Source organism: Styela clava, chromosome 15 (genome assembly GCF_964204865.1).
Source record: "Styela clava chromosome 15, kaStyClav1.hap1.2, whole genome shotgun sequence".
Taxonomy (NCBI): Eukaryota; Metazoa; Chordata; class Ascidiacea; order Stolidobranchia; family Styelidae; genus Styela; species Styela clava.
Window position 1 is genome coordinate 8,246,120 of NC_135264.1, and position 9,992 is coordinate 8,256,111.

At 46.8% G+C, this 9,992-nt stretch overlaps 34 non-coding genes and 16 pseudogenes across 34 annotated transcripts; all 50 read right to left on the reverse strand.

Annotated features, from left to right (window-relative positions):
• Positions 1–65: 65 nt before the first annotated feature.
• Positions 66–185, reverse strand: LOC144416978 (5S ribosomal RNA). The gene has a single exon (XR_013472870.1). It is a non-coding gene; the product is annotated as a 5S ribosomal RNA (ribosomal RNA).
• An 81-nt stretch (positions 186–266) lies between these two features.
• LOC144414146 (5S ribosomal RNA) lies at positions 267–385 on the reverse strand. The gene has a single exon (XR_013470037.1). It is a non-coding gene; the product is annotated as a 5S ribosomal RNA (ribosomal RNA).
• An 81-nt stretch (positions 386–466) lies between these two features.
• Positions 467–585, reverse strand: LOC144414715 (5S ribosomal RNA). The gene has a single exon (XR_013470604.1). It is a non-coding gene; the product is annotated as a 5S ribosomal RNA (ribosomal RNA).
• Positions 586–666: 81 nt separating this feature from the next.
• On the reverse strand, positions 667–784 carry LOC144418312 (5S ribosomal RNA; annotated as a pseudogene).
• An 81-nt stretch (positions 785–865) lies between these two features.
• Positions 866–984, reverse strand: LOC144415621 (5S ribosomal RNA). The gene has a single exon (XR_013471513.1). It is a non-coding gene; the product is annotated as a 5S ribosomal RNA (ribosomal RNA).
• An 81-nt stretch (positions 985–1,065) lies between these two features.
• LOC144414147 (5S ribosomal RNA) lies at positions 1,066–1,184 on the reverse strand. The gene has a single exon (XR_013470038.1). It is a non-coding gene; the product is annotated as a 5S ribosomal RNA (ribosomal RNA).
• An 81-nt stretch (positions 1,185–1,265) lies between these two features.
• On the reverse strand, positions 1,266–1,384 carry LOC144416031 (5S ribosomal RNA). The gene has a single exon (XR_013471925.1). It is a non-coding gene; the product is annotated as a 5S ribosomal RNA (ribosomal RNA).
• An 81-nt stretch (positions 1,385–1,465) lies between these two features.
• LOC144417024 (5S ribosomal RNA) lies at positions 1,466–1,584 on the reverse strand. Its single transcript, XR_013472916.1, has one exon. It is a non-coding gene; the product is annotated as a 5S ribosomal RNA (ribosomal RNA).
• Positions 1,585–1,669: 85 nt separating this feature from the next.
• Positions 1,670–1,788, reverse strand: LOC144412156 (5S ribosomal RNA; annotated as a pseudogene).
• Positions 1,789–1,869: 81 nt separating this feature from the next.
• LOC144417184 (5S ribosomal RNA) lies at positions 1,870–1,988 on the reverse strand. Its single transcript, XR_013473076.1, has one exon. It is a non-coding gene; the product is annotated as a 5S ribosomal RNA (ribosomal RNA).
• Positions 1,989–2,069: 81 nt separating this feature from the next.
• On the reverse strand, positions 2,070–2,178 carry LOC144412008 (5S ribosomal RNA; annotated as a pseudogene).
• An 81-nt stretch (positions 2,179–2,259) lies between these two features.
• Positions 2,260–2,378, reverse strand: LOC144414148 (5S ribosomal RNA). The gene has a single exon (XR_013470039.1). It is a non-coding gene; the product is annotated as a 5S ribosomal RNA (ribosomal RNA).
• An 81-nt stretch (positions 2,379–2,459) lies between these two features.
• Positions 2,460–2,578, reverse strand: LOC144415174 (5S ribosomal RNA). The gene has a single exon (XR_013471066.1). It is a non-coding gene; the product is annotated as a 5S ribosomal RNA (ribosomal RNA).
• An 81-nt stretch (positions 2,579–2,659) lies between these two features.
• LOC144415831 (5S ribosomal RNA) lies at positions 2,660–2,779 on the reverse strand. Its single transcript, XR_013471725.1, has one exon. It is a non-coding gene; the product is annotated as a 5S ribosomal RNA (ribosomal RNA).
• An 81-nt stretch (positions 2,780–2,860) lies between these two features.
• LOC144416979 (5S ribosomal RNA) lies at positions 2,861–2,980 on the reverse strand. Its single transcript, XR_013472871.1, has one exon. It is a non-coding gene; the product is annotated as a 5S ribosomal RNA (ribosomal RNA).
• Positions 2,981–3,061: 81 nt separating this feature from the next.
• On the reverse strand, positions 3,062–3,180 carry LOC144417950 (5S ribosomal RNA; annotated as a pseudogene).
• Positions 3,181–3,261: 81 nt separating this feature from the next.
• LOC144417492 (5S ribosomal RNA) lies at positions 3,262–3,380 on the reverse strand (annotated as a pseudogene).
• Positions 3,381–3,461: 81 nt separating this feature from the next.
• LOC144412437 (5S ribosomal RNA) lies at positions 3,462–3,579 on the reverse strand (annotated as a pseudogene).
• An 81-nt stretch (positions 3,580–3,660) lies between these two features.
• Positions 3,661–3,779, reverse strand: LOC144415622 (5S ribosomal RNA). The gene has a single exon (XR_013471514.1). It is a non-coding gene; the product is annotated as a 5S ribosomal RNA (ribosomal RNA).
• An 81-nt stretch (positions 3,780–3,860) lies between these two features.
• LOC144416239 (5S ribosomal RNA) lies at positions 3,861–3,979 on the reverse strand. Its single transcript, XR_013472132.1, has one exon. It is a non-coding gene; the product is annotated as a 5S ribosomal RNA (ribosomal RNA).
• An 81-nt stretch (positions 3,980–4,060) lies between these two features.
• Positions 4,061–4,179, reverse strand: LOC144416032 (5S ribosomal RNA). The gene has a single exon (XR_013471926.1). It is a non-coding gene; the product is annotated as a 5S ribosomal RNA (ribosomal RNA).
• An 81-nt stretch (positions 4,180–4,260) lies between these two features.
• Positions 4,261–4,379, reverse strand: LOC144416830 (5S ribosomal RNA). The gene has a single exon (XR_013472723.1). It is a non-coding gene; the product is annotated as a 5S ribosomal RNA (ribosomal RNA).
• An 85-nt stretch (positions 4,380–4,464) lies between these two features.
• LOC144412195 (5S ribosomal RNA) lies at positions 4,465–4,583 on the reverse strand (annotated as a pseudogene).
• Positions 4,584–4,664: 81 nt separating this feature from the next.
• Positions 4,665–4,783, reverse strand: LOC144417185 (5S ribosomal RNA). Its single transcript, XR_013473077.1, has one exon. It is a non-coding gene; the product is annotated as a 5S ribosomal RNA (ribosomal RNA).
• An 81-nt stretch (positions 4,784–4,864) lies between these two features.
• On the reverse strand, positions 4,865–4,973 carry LOC144412009 (5S ribosomal RNA; annotated as a pseudogene).
• Positions 4,974–5,054: 81 nt separating this feature from the next.
• On the reverse strand, positions 5,055–5,173 carry LOC144412305 (5S ribosomal RNA). Its single transcript, XR_013469061.1, has one exon. It is a non-coding gene; the product is annotated as a 5S ribosomal RNA (ribosomal RNA).
• Positions 5,174–5,254: 81 nt separating this feature from the next.
• On the reverse strand, positions 5,255–5,373 carry LOC144414149 (5S ribosomal RNA). The gene has a single exon (XR_013470040.1). It is a non-coding gene; the product is annotated as a 5S ribosomal RNA (ribosomal RNA).
• An 81-nt stretch (positions 5,374–5,454) lies between these two features.
• On the reverse strand, positions 5,455–5,573 carry LOC144414150 (5S ribosomal RNA). Its single transcript, XR_013470041.1, has one exon. It is a non-coding gene; the product is annotated as a 5S ribosomal RNA (ribosomal RNA).
• An 81-nt stretch (positions 5,574–5,654) lies between these two features.
• LOC144412416 (5S ribosomal RNA) lies at positions 5,655–5,773 on the reverse strand. The gene has a single exon (XR_013469072.1). It is a non-coding gene; the product is annotated as a 5S ribosomal RNA (ribosomal RNA).
• Positions 5,774–5,854: 81 nt separating this feature from the next.
• Positions 5,855–5,973, reverse strand: LOC144414151 (5S ribosomal RNA). The gene has a single exon (XR_013470042.1). It is a non-coding gene; the product is annotated as a 5S ribosomal RNA (ribosomal RNA).
• An 81-nt stretch (positions 5,974–6,054) lies between these two features.
• Positions 6,055–6,173, reverse strand: LOC144414153 (5S ribosomal RNA). The gene has a single exon (XR_013470044.1). It is a non-coding gene; the product is annotated as a 5S ribosomal RNA (ribosomal RNA).
• An 81-nt stretch (positions 6,174–6,254) lies between these two features.
• Positions 6,255–6,372, reverse strand: LOC144413078 (5S ribosomal RNA; annotated as a pseudogene).
• An 81-nt stretch (positions 6,373–6,453) lies between these two features.
• Positions 6,454–6,562, reverse strand: LOC144412419 (5S ribosomal RNA; annotated as a pseudogene).
• An 81-nt stretch (positions 6,563–6,643) lies between these two features.
• Positions 6,644–6,762, reverse strand: LOC144414915 (5S ribosomal RNA). Its single transcript, XR_013470806.1, has one exon. It is a non-coding gene; the product is annotated as a 5S ribosomal RNA (ribosomal RNA).
• An 81-nt stretch (positions 6,763–6,843) lies between these two features.
• LOC144418418 (5S ribosomal RNA) lies at positions 6,844–6,962 on the reverse strand (annotated as a pseudogene).
• An 81-nt stretch (positions 6,963–7,043) lies between these two features.
• On the reverse strand, positions 7,044–7,162 carry LOC144415024 (5S ribosomal RNA). The gene has a single exon (XR_013470916.1). It is a non-coding gene; the product is annotated as a 5S ribosomal RNA (ribosomal RNA).
• Positions 7,163–7,243: 81 nt separating this feature from the next.
• On the reverse strand, positions 7,244–7,362 carry LOC144414154 (5S ribosomal RNA). Its single transcript, XR_013470045.1, has one exon. It is a non-coding gene; the product is annotated as a 5S ribosomal RNA (ribosomal RNA).
• Positions 7,363–7,443: 81 nt separating this feature from the next.
• Positions 7,444–7,562, reverse strand: LOC144415070 (5S ribosomal RNA). Its single transcript, XR_013470962.1, has one exon. It is a non-coding gene; the product is annotated as a 5S ribosomal RNA (ribosomal RNA).
• Positions 7,563–7,643: 81 nt separating this feature from the next.
• LOC144417663 (5S ribosomal RNA) lies at positions 7,644–7,762 on the reverse strand (annotated as a pseudogene).
• Positions 7,763–7,843: 81 nt separating this feature from the next.
• LOC144415765 (5S ribosomal RNA) lies at positions 7,844–7,962 on the reverse strand. The gene has a single exon (XR_013471658.1). It is a non-coding gene; the product is annotated as a 5S ribosomal RNA (ribosomal RNA).
• Positions 7,963–8,043: 81 nt separating this feature from the next.
• Positions 8,044–8,162, reverse strand: LOC144415367 (5S ribosomal RNA). The gene has a single exon (XR_013471259.1). It is a non-coding gene; the product is annotated as a 5S ribosomal RNA (ribosomal RNA).
• Positions 8,163–8,243: 81 nt separating this feature from the next.
• LOC144412480 (5S ribosomal RNA) lies at positions 8,244–8,362 on the reverse strand (annotated as a pseudogene).
• An 81-nt stretch (positions 8,363–8,443) lies between these two features.
• On the reverse strand, positions 8,444–8,552 carry LOC144412202 (5S ribosomal RNA; annotated as a pseudogene).
• An 81-nt stretch (positions 8,553–8,633) lies between these two features.
• Positions 8,634–8,752, reverse strand: LOC144416854 (5S ribosomal RNA). Its single transcript, XR_013472747.1, has one exon. It is a non-coding gene; the product is annotated as a 5S ribosomal RNA (ribosomal RNA).
• An 81-nt stretch (positions 8,753–8,833) lies between these two features.
• On the reverse strand, positions 8,834–8,952 carry LOC144418326 (5S ribosomal RNA; annotated as a pseudogene).
• An 81-nt stretch (positions 8,953–9,033) lies between these two features.
• Positions 9,034–9,152, reverse strand: LOC144414155 (5S ribosomal RNA). The gene has a single exon (XR_013470046.1). It is a non-coding gene; the product is annotated as a 5S ribosomal RNA (ribosomal RNA).
• An 81-nt stretch (positions 9,153–9,233) lies between these two features.
• On the reverse strand, positions 9,234–9,352 carry LOC144417404 (5S ribosomal RNA). Its single transcript, XR_013473297.1, has one exon. It is a non-coding gene; the product is annotated as a 5S ribosomal RNA (ribosomal RNA).
• Positions 9,353–9,433: 81 nt separating this feature from the next.
• On the reverse strand, positions 9,434–9,552 carry LOC144418059 (5S ribosomal RNA; annotated as a pseudogene).
• Positions 9,553–9,633: 81 nt separating this feature from the next.
• On the reverse strand, positions 9,634–9,752 carry LOC144414609 (5S ribosomal RNA). The gene has a single exon (XR_013470498.1). It is a non-coding gene; the product is annotated as a 5S ribosomal RNA (ribosomal RNA).
• Positions 9,753–9,833: 81 nt separating this feature from the next.
• Positions 9,834–9,952, reverse strand: LOC144414156 (5S ribosomal RNA). Its single transcript, XR_013470047.1, has one exon. It is a non-coding gene; the product is annotated as a 5S ribosomal RNA (ribosomal RNA).
• Between the last annotated feature and the right edge of the window lie 40 nt (positions 9,953–9,992).

A 9,992-nucleotide genomic window follows, 5' to 3' on the forward strand; every position in this document is an offset into this window, starting at 1 on the left:
ATTCGGCTATTTGTATTTCGCAGTTGTTGGAAAACAGAGCAAAATCGAATGAAACGGCGACGAAAAGCCTACGACACTCGGTATTTCCCAGCCGGTCACCCATGCAAGTACTAACCGAGCCCGACATTGCTTAACTCCCGAGATCGAACGAGATCGGGTGCATTCAACGTGGTATGGTTGTAGGCGATAAAGTAGTAGTCTATTCGGCTATTTGTATTTCGCAGTTGTTGGAAAACAGAGCAAAATCGAATGAAACGGCGACGAAAAGCCTACGACACTCGGTATTCCCAGCCGGTCACCCATGCAAGTACTAACCGAGCCCGACATTGCTTAACTTCCGAGATCGAACGAGATCGGGTGCATTCAACGTGGTATGGTTGTAGGCGATAAAGTAGTAGTCTATTCGGCTATTTGTATTTCGCAGTTGTTGGAAAACAGAGCAAAATCGAATGAAACGGCGACGAAAAGCCTACGACACTCGGTATTCCCAGCCGGTCACCCATGCAAGTACTAACCGAGCCCGACATTGCTTAACTTCCGAGATCGAACGAGATCGGGTGCATTCAACGTGGTATGGTTGTAAGCGATAAAGTAGTAGTCTATTCGGCTATTTGTATTTCGCAGTTGTTAGAAAACACAGCAAAATCGAATGAAACGACGACGAAAAGCTTACCACACTCGGTATTCCCAGCCGGTCACCCATGCAAGTACTAATCGAACCCGACATTGCTTAACTTCCGAGATCGACGAGATCGGGTGCATTCAACGTGGTATGGTTGTAGGCGATAAAGTAGTAGTCTATTCGGCTATTTGTATTTTGCAATTGTTAGAAAACAGAGCAAAATCGAATGAAACGACGACGAAAAGCTTACGACACTCGGTATTCCCAGCCGGTCACCCATGCAAGTACTAACCGAGCCCGACATTGCTTAACTTCCGAGATCGAACGAGATCGGGTGCATTCAACGTGGTATGGTTGTAGGCGATAAAGTAGTAGTCTATTCGGCTATTTGTATTTCGCAGTTGTTGGAAAACAGAGCAAAATCGAATGAAACGGCGACGAAAAGCCTACGACACTCGGTATTCCCAGCCGGTCACCCATGCAAGTACTAACCGAGCCCGACATTGCTTAACTTCCGAGATCGAACGAGATCGGGTGCATTCAACGTGGTATGGTTGTAGGCGATAAAGTAGTAGTCTATTCGGCTATTTGTATTTCGCAGTTGTTGGAAAACAGAGCAAAATCGAATGATACGGCGATGAAAAGCCTACGACACTCGGTATTCCCAGCCGGTCACCCATGCAAGTACTAACCGAGCCCGACATTGCTTAACTTCCGAGATCGAACGAGATCGGGTGCATTCAACGTGGTATGTTTGTAGGCGATAAAGTAGTAGTCTATTCGGCTATTTGTATTTCGCAGTTGTTGGAAAACAGAGCAAAATCGAATGAAACGGCGACGAAAAGCCTACGACACTCGGTATTCCCAGCCGGTCACCCATGCAAGTTCTAACCGAGCCCGACATTGCTTAACTTCCGAGATCGAACGAGATCGGGTGCATTCAACGTGGTATGGTTGTAGGCGATAAAGTAGTAGTCTATTCGGCTATTTGTATTTCGCAGTTGTTGGAAAACAGAGCAAAAACGAATGGAACGGCGACGAAAAAAAAGCCTACGACACTCGGTATTCCTAGCCGGTCACCCATGCAAGTACTAACCGAGCACGACATTGCTTAATTTCCGAGATCGAACGAGATCGGGTGCATTCACCGTGGTATGGTTGTAGGCTATAAAGTAGTAGTCTATTCGGCTATTTGTATTTCCCAGTTGTTAGAAAACAGAGCAAAATCGAATGAAACGGCGACGAAAAGCCTACGACACTCGGTATTCCCAGCCGGTCACCCATGCAAGTACTAACCAAGCCCGACATTGCTTAACTTCCGAGATCGAACAAGATCGGGTGCATTCAACGTGGTATGCTTGTAGGCGATAAAGTAGTAGTCTATTAGGCTATTTGTATCTCGCAATTGTTATAAAACAGAGCAAAATCGAATGAAACGGCGACGAAAAGCCTACGACACTCGGTATTCCCAGCCGGTCACCCATGCAAGTACTAACCGAGCCCGACATTGCTTAACTTCCGAGATCGGGTGCATTCAACGTGGTATGGTTGTAGGCGGTAAAGCAGTAGTCTATTCGGCTATTTGTATTTCGCAGTTGTTGGAAAACAGAGCAAAATCGAATGAAACGGCGACGAAAAGCCTACGACACTCGGTATTCCCAGCCGGTCACCCATGCAAGTACTAACCGAGCCCGACATTGCTTAACTTCCGAGATCGAACGAGATCGGGTGCATTCAACGTGGTATGGTTGTAGGCGATTAAACAGTAGTCTATTCGGCTATTTGTATTTCGCAGTTGTTGGAAAACAGAGCAAAATCGAACGAAACGGCGACGAAAAGCCTACGACACTCGGTATTCCAAGCCGGTCACCCATGCAAGTACTAACCGAGCCCGACATTGCTTAACTTCCGAGATCGAACGAGATCGGGTGCATTCAACGTGGTATGGTTGTAGGCGATAAAGCAGTAGTCTATTCGGCTATTTGTATTTTGCAGTTGTTGGAAAACAGAGCAAAATCGAATGAAACGGCGACGAAAAGCCTACGACACTCGGTATTTCCCAGCCGGTCACCCATGCAAGTACTAACCGAGCCCGACATTGCTTAACTTCCGAGATCGAACGAGATCGGGTGCATTCAACGTGGTATGGTTGTAGGCGATAAAGTAGTAGTCTATTCGGCTATTTGTATTTCGCAGTTGTTGGAAAACAGAGCAAAATCGAATGAAACGGCGACGAAAAGCCTACGACACTCGGTATTTCCCAGCCGGTCACCCATGCAAGTACTAACCGAGCCCGACATTGCTTAACTCCCGAGATCGAACGAGATCGGGTGCATTCAACGTGGTATGGTTGTAGGCGATAAAGTAGTAGTCTATTCGGCTATTTGTATTTCGCAGTTGTTGGAAAACAGAGCAAAATCGAATGAAACGGCGACGAAAAGCCTACGACACTCGGTATTCCCAGCCGGTCACCCATGCAAGTACTAACCGAGCCCGACATTGCTTAACTTCCGAGATCGAACGATAACGGGTGCATTCAACGTGGTATGGTTGTAGGCGATAAAGTAGTAGTCTATTCGGCTATTTGTATTTCGCAGTTGTTGGAAAACAGAGCAAAATCGAATGAAACGGCGACGAAAAGCCTACGACTCTCGGTATTCCCAGCCGGTCACCCATGCAAGTACTGACCAAGCCCGACATTGCTTAACTTCCGAGATCAAACAAGATCGGGTGCATTCAACGTGGTATGGTTGTAGGCGATGAAGTAGTAGTCTATTCGGCTATTTGTATTTCGCAGTTGTTAGAAAACACAGCAAAATCGAATGAAACGACGACGAAAAGCTTACGAGACTCGGTATTCCCAGCCGGTCACCCATGCAAGTACTAACCGAACCCGACATTGCTTAACTTCCGAGATCGACGAGATCGGGTGCATTCAACGTGGTATGGTTGTAGGCGATAAAGTAGTAGTCTATTCGGCTATTTGTATTTCGCAATTGTTAGAAAACAGAGCAAAATCGAATGAAACGACGACGAAAAGCTTACGACACTCGGTATTCCCAGCCGGTCACCCATGCAAGTACTAACCGAGCCCGACATTGCTTAACTTCCGAGATCGAACGAGATCGGGTGCATTCAACGTGGTATGGTTGTAGGCGATAAAGTAGTAGTCTATTCGGCTATTTGTATTTCGCAGTTGTTGGAAAACAGAGCAAAATCGAATGAAACGGCGACGAAAAGCCTACGACACTCGGTATTCCCAGCCGGTCACCCATGCAAGTACTAACCGAGCCCGACATTGCTCAACTTCCGAGATCGAACGAGATCGGGTGCATTCAACGTGGTATGGTTGTAGGCGATAAAGTAGTAGTCTATTCGGCTATTTGTATTTCGCAGTTGTTGGAAAACAGAGCAAAATCGAATGAAACGGCGATGAAAAGCCTACGACACTCGGTATTCCCAGCCGGTCACCCATGCAAGTACTAACCGAGCCCGACATTGCTTAACTTCCGAGATCGAACGAGATCGGGTGCATTCAACGTGGTATGTTTGTAGGCGATAAAGTAGTAGTCTATTCGGCTATTTGTATTTCGCAGTTGTTGGAAAACAGAGCAAAATCGAATGAAACGGCGACGAAAAGCCTACGACACTCGGTATTCCCAGCCGGTCACCCATGCAAGTTCTAACCAAGCCCGACATTGCTTAACTTCCGAGATCGAACGAGATCGGGTGCATTCAACGTGGTATGGTTGTAGGCGATAAAGTAGTAGTCTATTCGGCTATTTGTATTTCGCAGTTGTTGGAAAACAGAGCAAAAACGAATGGAACGGCGACGAAAAAAAAGCCTACGACATTCGGTATTCCTAGCCGGTCACCCATGCAAGTACTAACCGAGCACGACATTGCTTAACTTCCGAGATCGAACGAGATCGGGTGCATTCACCGTGGTATGGTTGTAGGCTATAAAGTAGCAGTCTATTCGGCTATTTGTATTTCCCAGTTGTTAGAAAACAGAGCAAAATCGAATGAAACGGCGACGAAAAGCCTACGACACTCGGTATTCCCAGCCGGTCACCCATGCAAGTACTAACCAAGCCCGACATTGCTTAACTTCCGAGATCGAACAAGATCGGGTGCATTCAACGTGGTATGCTTGTAGGCGATAAAGTAGTAGTCTATTCGGCTATTTGTATTTCGCAATTGTTAGAAAACAGAGCAAAATCGAATGAAACGGCGACGAAAAGCCTACGACACTCGGTATTCCCAGCCGGTCACCCATGCAAGTACTAACCGAGCCCGACATTGCTTAACTTCCGAGATCGGGTGCATTCAACGTGGTATGGTTGTAGGCGGTAAAGCAGTAGTCTATTCGGCTATTTGTATTTCGCAGTTGTTGGAAAACAGAGCAAAATCGAATGAAACGGCGACGAAAAGCCTACGACACTCGGTATTCCCAGCCGGTCACCCATGCAAGTACTAACCGAGCCCGACATTGCTTAACTTCCGAGATCGAACGAGATCGGGTGCATTCAATGTGGTATGGTTGTAGGCGATAAAACAGTAGTCTATTCAGCTATTTGTATTTCGCAGTTGTTGGAAAACAGAGCAAAATCGAACGAAACGGCGACGAAAAGCCTACGACACTCGGTATTCCCAGCCGGTCACCCATGCAAGTACTAACCGAGCCCGACATTGCTTAACTTCCGAGATCGAACGAGATCGGGTGCATTCAACGTGGTATGGTTGTAGGCGATAAAGTAGTAGTCTATTCGGCTATTTGTATTTCGCAGTTGTTGGAAAACAGAGCAAAATCGAATGAAACGGCGACGAAAAGCCTACGACACTCGGTATTCCCAGCCGGTCACCCATGCAAGTACTAACCGAGCCCGACATTGCTTAACTTCCGAGATCGAACGAGATCGGGTGCATTCAACGTGGTATGGTTGTAGGCGATAAAGTAGTAGTCTATTCGGCTATTTGTATTTCGCAGTTGTTGGAAAACAGAGCAAAATCGAATGAAACGGCGACGAAAAGCCTACGACACTCGGTATTCCCAGCCGGTCACCCATGCAAGTACTAACCGAGCCCGACATTGCTTAACTTCCGAGATCGAACGAGATCGGGTGCATTCAATGTGGTATGGTTGTAGGCGATAAAACAGTAGTCTATTCAGCTATTTGTATTTCGCAGTTGTTGGAAAACAGAGCAAAATCGAACGAAACGGCGACGAAAAGCCTACGACACTCGGTATTCCCAGCCGGTCACCCATGCAAGTACTAACCGAGCCCGACATTGCTTAACTTCCGAGATCGAACGAGATCGGGTGCATTCAACGTGGTATGGTTGTAGGCGATAAAGTAGTAGTCTATTCGGCTATTTGTATTTCGCAGTTGTTGGAAAACAGAGCAAAATCGAATGAAACGGCGACGAAAAGCCTACGACACTCGGTATTCCCAGCCGGTCACCCATGCAAGTACTAACCGAGCCCGACATTGCTTAACTTCCGAGATCGAACGAGATCGGGTGCATTCAACGTGGTATGGTTGTAGGCGATAAAGTAGTAGTCTATTCGGCTATTTGTATTTCGCAGTTGTTGGAAAACAGAGCAAAATCGAATGAAACGGCGACGAAAAGCCTACGACACTCGTATTCCCAGCCGGTCACCAATGCAAGTACTAACCGAGCCTGACATCGCTTAACTTCCGAGATCAAACGATAACGGGTGCATTCAACGTGGTATGGTTGTAGGCGATAAAGTAGTAGTCTATTCGGCTATTTGTATTTCGCAGTTGTTGAAAAACAGAGCAAAATCGAATGAAACGGCGACAAAAAGCCTACGACACTCGGTATTCCCAGCCGGTCACCCATGCAAGTACTAACCGAGCCCGACATTGCTTAACTTCCGAGATCGAGTGCATTCAACGTGGTATGGTTGTAGGCGATAAAGTAGTAGTCTATTCGGCTATTTGTATTTCGCAGTTGTTGGAAAACAGAGCAAAATCGAATGAAACGGCGACGAAAAGCCTACGACACTCGGTATTCCCAGCAGGTCACCCATGCAAGTACTAACCGAGCCCGACATTGCTTAACTTCCGAGATCGAACGAGATCGGGTGCATTCAACGTGGTATGGTTGTAGGCGATAAAGTAGTAGTCTATTCGGCTATTTGTATTTCGAAGTTGTTGGAAAACAGAGCAAAATCGAATGAAACGGCGACGAAAAGCCTACGACACTCGGTATTCCCAGCCGGTCACCCATGCAAGTACTAACCGAGCCCGACATTGCTTAACTTCCGAGATCGAACGATAACGGGTGCATTCAACGTGGTATGGTTGTAGGGGATAAAGTAGTAGTGTATTCGGCTATTTGTAATTCGCAGTTGTTGGAAAACAGAGCAAAATCGAATGAAACGGCGACAAAAAGCCTACGACACTCGGTATTCCTAGCCGGTCACCCATGCAAGTACTAACCGAGCCCGACATTGCTTAACTTCCGAGATCGAACGAGATCGGGTGCATTCAACGTGGTATGGTTGTAGGCGATAAAGTAGTAGTCTATTCGGCTATTTGTATTTCGCAGTTGTTGGAAAACAGAGCAAAATCGAATGAAACGGCGACGAAAAGCCTACGACACTCGGTATTCCCAGCCGGTCACCCATGCAAGTACTAACCGAGCCCGACATTGCTTAACTTCCGAGATCGAACGAGATCGGGTGCATTCAACGTGGTATGGTTGTAGGCGATAAAGTAGTAGTCTATTCGGCTATTTGTATTTCGCAGTTGTTGGAAAACAGAGCAAAATCGAATAAAACGGCGACAAAAAGCCTACGACACTCGGTATTTCCAGCCGGTCACCCATGCAAGTACTAACCGAGCCCGACATTGCTTAACTTCCGAGATCGAACGAGATCGGGTGCATTCAACGTGGTATGGTCGTAGGCGATAAAGTAGTAGTCTATTCGGCTATTTGTATTTCGCAGTTGTTGGAAAACAGAGCAAAATCGAATGAAACGGCGACGAAAAGCCTACGACACTCGGTATTCCCAGCCGGTCACACATGCAAGTACTAACCGAGCCCGACATTGCTTAACTTCCGAGATCGAACAAGATCGGGTGCATTCAACGTGGTATGGTTGTAGGCGATAAAGTAGTATTCTATTCGGCTATTTGTATTTTGCAGTTGTTGGAAAACAGAGAAAAATCGAATGAAGCGGCGACGAAAAGCCTACGACACTCGGTGTTCCCAGCCGGTCACCCATGCAAGTACTAACCGAGCCCGACATTGCTTAACTTCCGAGATCGAACGAGATCGGGTGCATTCGACGTGGTATGGTTGTAGGCGATAAAGTAGTAGTCTATTCGGCTATTTGTATTTCGCAGTTGTTGGAAAACAGAGCAAAATCGAATGAAACGGCGACGAAAAGCCTACGACACTCGGTATTCCCAGCCGATCACCCATGCAAGTACTAACCGAGCCCGACATTGCTTAACTTCCGAGATCGAACGAGATCGGGTGCATTCAACGTGGTATGGTTGTAGGCGATAAAGTAGTAGTCTATTCGGCTATTTGTATTTCGCAGTTGTTGGAAAACAGAGCAAAATCGAATGAAACGGCGACGAAAAGCCTACGACACTCGGTATTCCCAGCCGGTCACCCATGCAAGTACTAACCGAGCCTGACATTGCTTAACTTCCGAGATCGAACGATAACGGGTGCATTCAACGTGATATGGTTGTAGGCGATAAAGTAGTAGTCTATTCGGCTATTTGTATTTCGCAGTTGTTGGAAAACAGAGCAAAATCGAATGAAACGGCGACAAAAAGCCTACGACACTCGGTATTCCCATCCGGTCACCCATGCAAGTACTAACCGAGCCCGACATTGCTTAACTTCCGAGATCGAGTGCATTCAATGTGGTATGGTTGTAGGCGATAAAGTAGTAGTCTATTCGGCTATTTGTATTTCGCAGTTGTTGGAAAACAGAGCAAAATCGAATGAAACGGCGACGAAAAGCCTACGACACTCGGTATTTCCAGCAGGTCACCCATGCAAGTACTAACCGAGCCCGACATTGCTTAACTTTCGAGATCGAACGAGATCGGGTGCATTCAACGTGGTATGGTTGTAGGCAATAAGGTAGTAGTCTATTCGGCTATTTGTATTTCGCAGTTGTTGGAAAACAGAGCAAAATCGAATGAAACGGCGACGAAAAGCCTACGACACTCGGTATTCCCAGCCGGTCACCCATGCAAGTACTAACCGAGCCCGACATTGCTTAACGTCCGAGATCGAACGATAACGGGTGCATTCAACGTGGTATGGTTGTAGGCGATAAAGTAGTAGTGTATTCGGCTATTTGTATTTCGCAGTTGTTGGAAAACAGAGCAAAACCGAGTGAAACGGCGACAAAAAGCCTACGACACTCGGTATTCCCAGCCGGTCACCCATGCAAGTACTAACCGAGCCCGACATTGCTTAACTTCCGAGATCGAACGAGATCGGGTGCATTCAACGTGGTATGGTTGTAGGCGATAAAGTAGTAGTCTATTCGGCTATTTGTATTTCGCAGTTGTTGGAAAACAGAGCAAAATCGAATGAAACGGCGACGAAAAGCCTACGACACTCGGTATTCCCAGCCGGTCACCCATGCAAGTACTAACCGAGCCCGACATTGCTTAACTTCAGAGATCGAACGAGATCGAGTGCATTCAACGTGGTATGGCTGTAGGCGATAAACTAGTAGTCTATTCGGCTATTTGTATTTCGCAGTTGTTGGAAAACAGAGCAAAATCGAATGAAACGGCGACAAAAAGCCTACGACACTCGGTATTCCCAGCCTGTCACCCATGCAAGTACTAACCGAGCCAGACATTGCTTAACTTCCGAGATCGAACGAGATCGGGTGCATTCAACGTGGTATGGTTGTAGGCTATAAAGTAGTAGTCTATTCGGCTATTTGTATTTCGCAGTTGTTGGAAAACAGAGCAAAATCGAATGAAACGGCGACGAAAAGCCTACGACACTCGGTATTCCCAGCCGGTCACCCATGCAAGTACTAACCGAGCCCGACATTGCTTAACTTCCGAGATCGAACGAGATCGGGTGCCTTCAACGTGGTATGGTTGTAGGCGATAAAGTAGTAGTCTATTCGGCTATTTGTATTTCGCAGTTGTTGGAAAACAGAGCAAAATCGAATGAAACGGCGACGAAAAGCCTACGACACTCGGTATTCCCAGCCGGTCACCCATGCAAGTACTAACCGAGCCCGACATTGCTTAACTTCCGAGATCGAACGAGATCGGGTGCATTCAACGTGGTATGGTTGTAGGCGATAAAGTAGTAGTCTATTCGGCTATTTGTATTTTGCAGT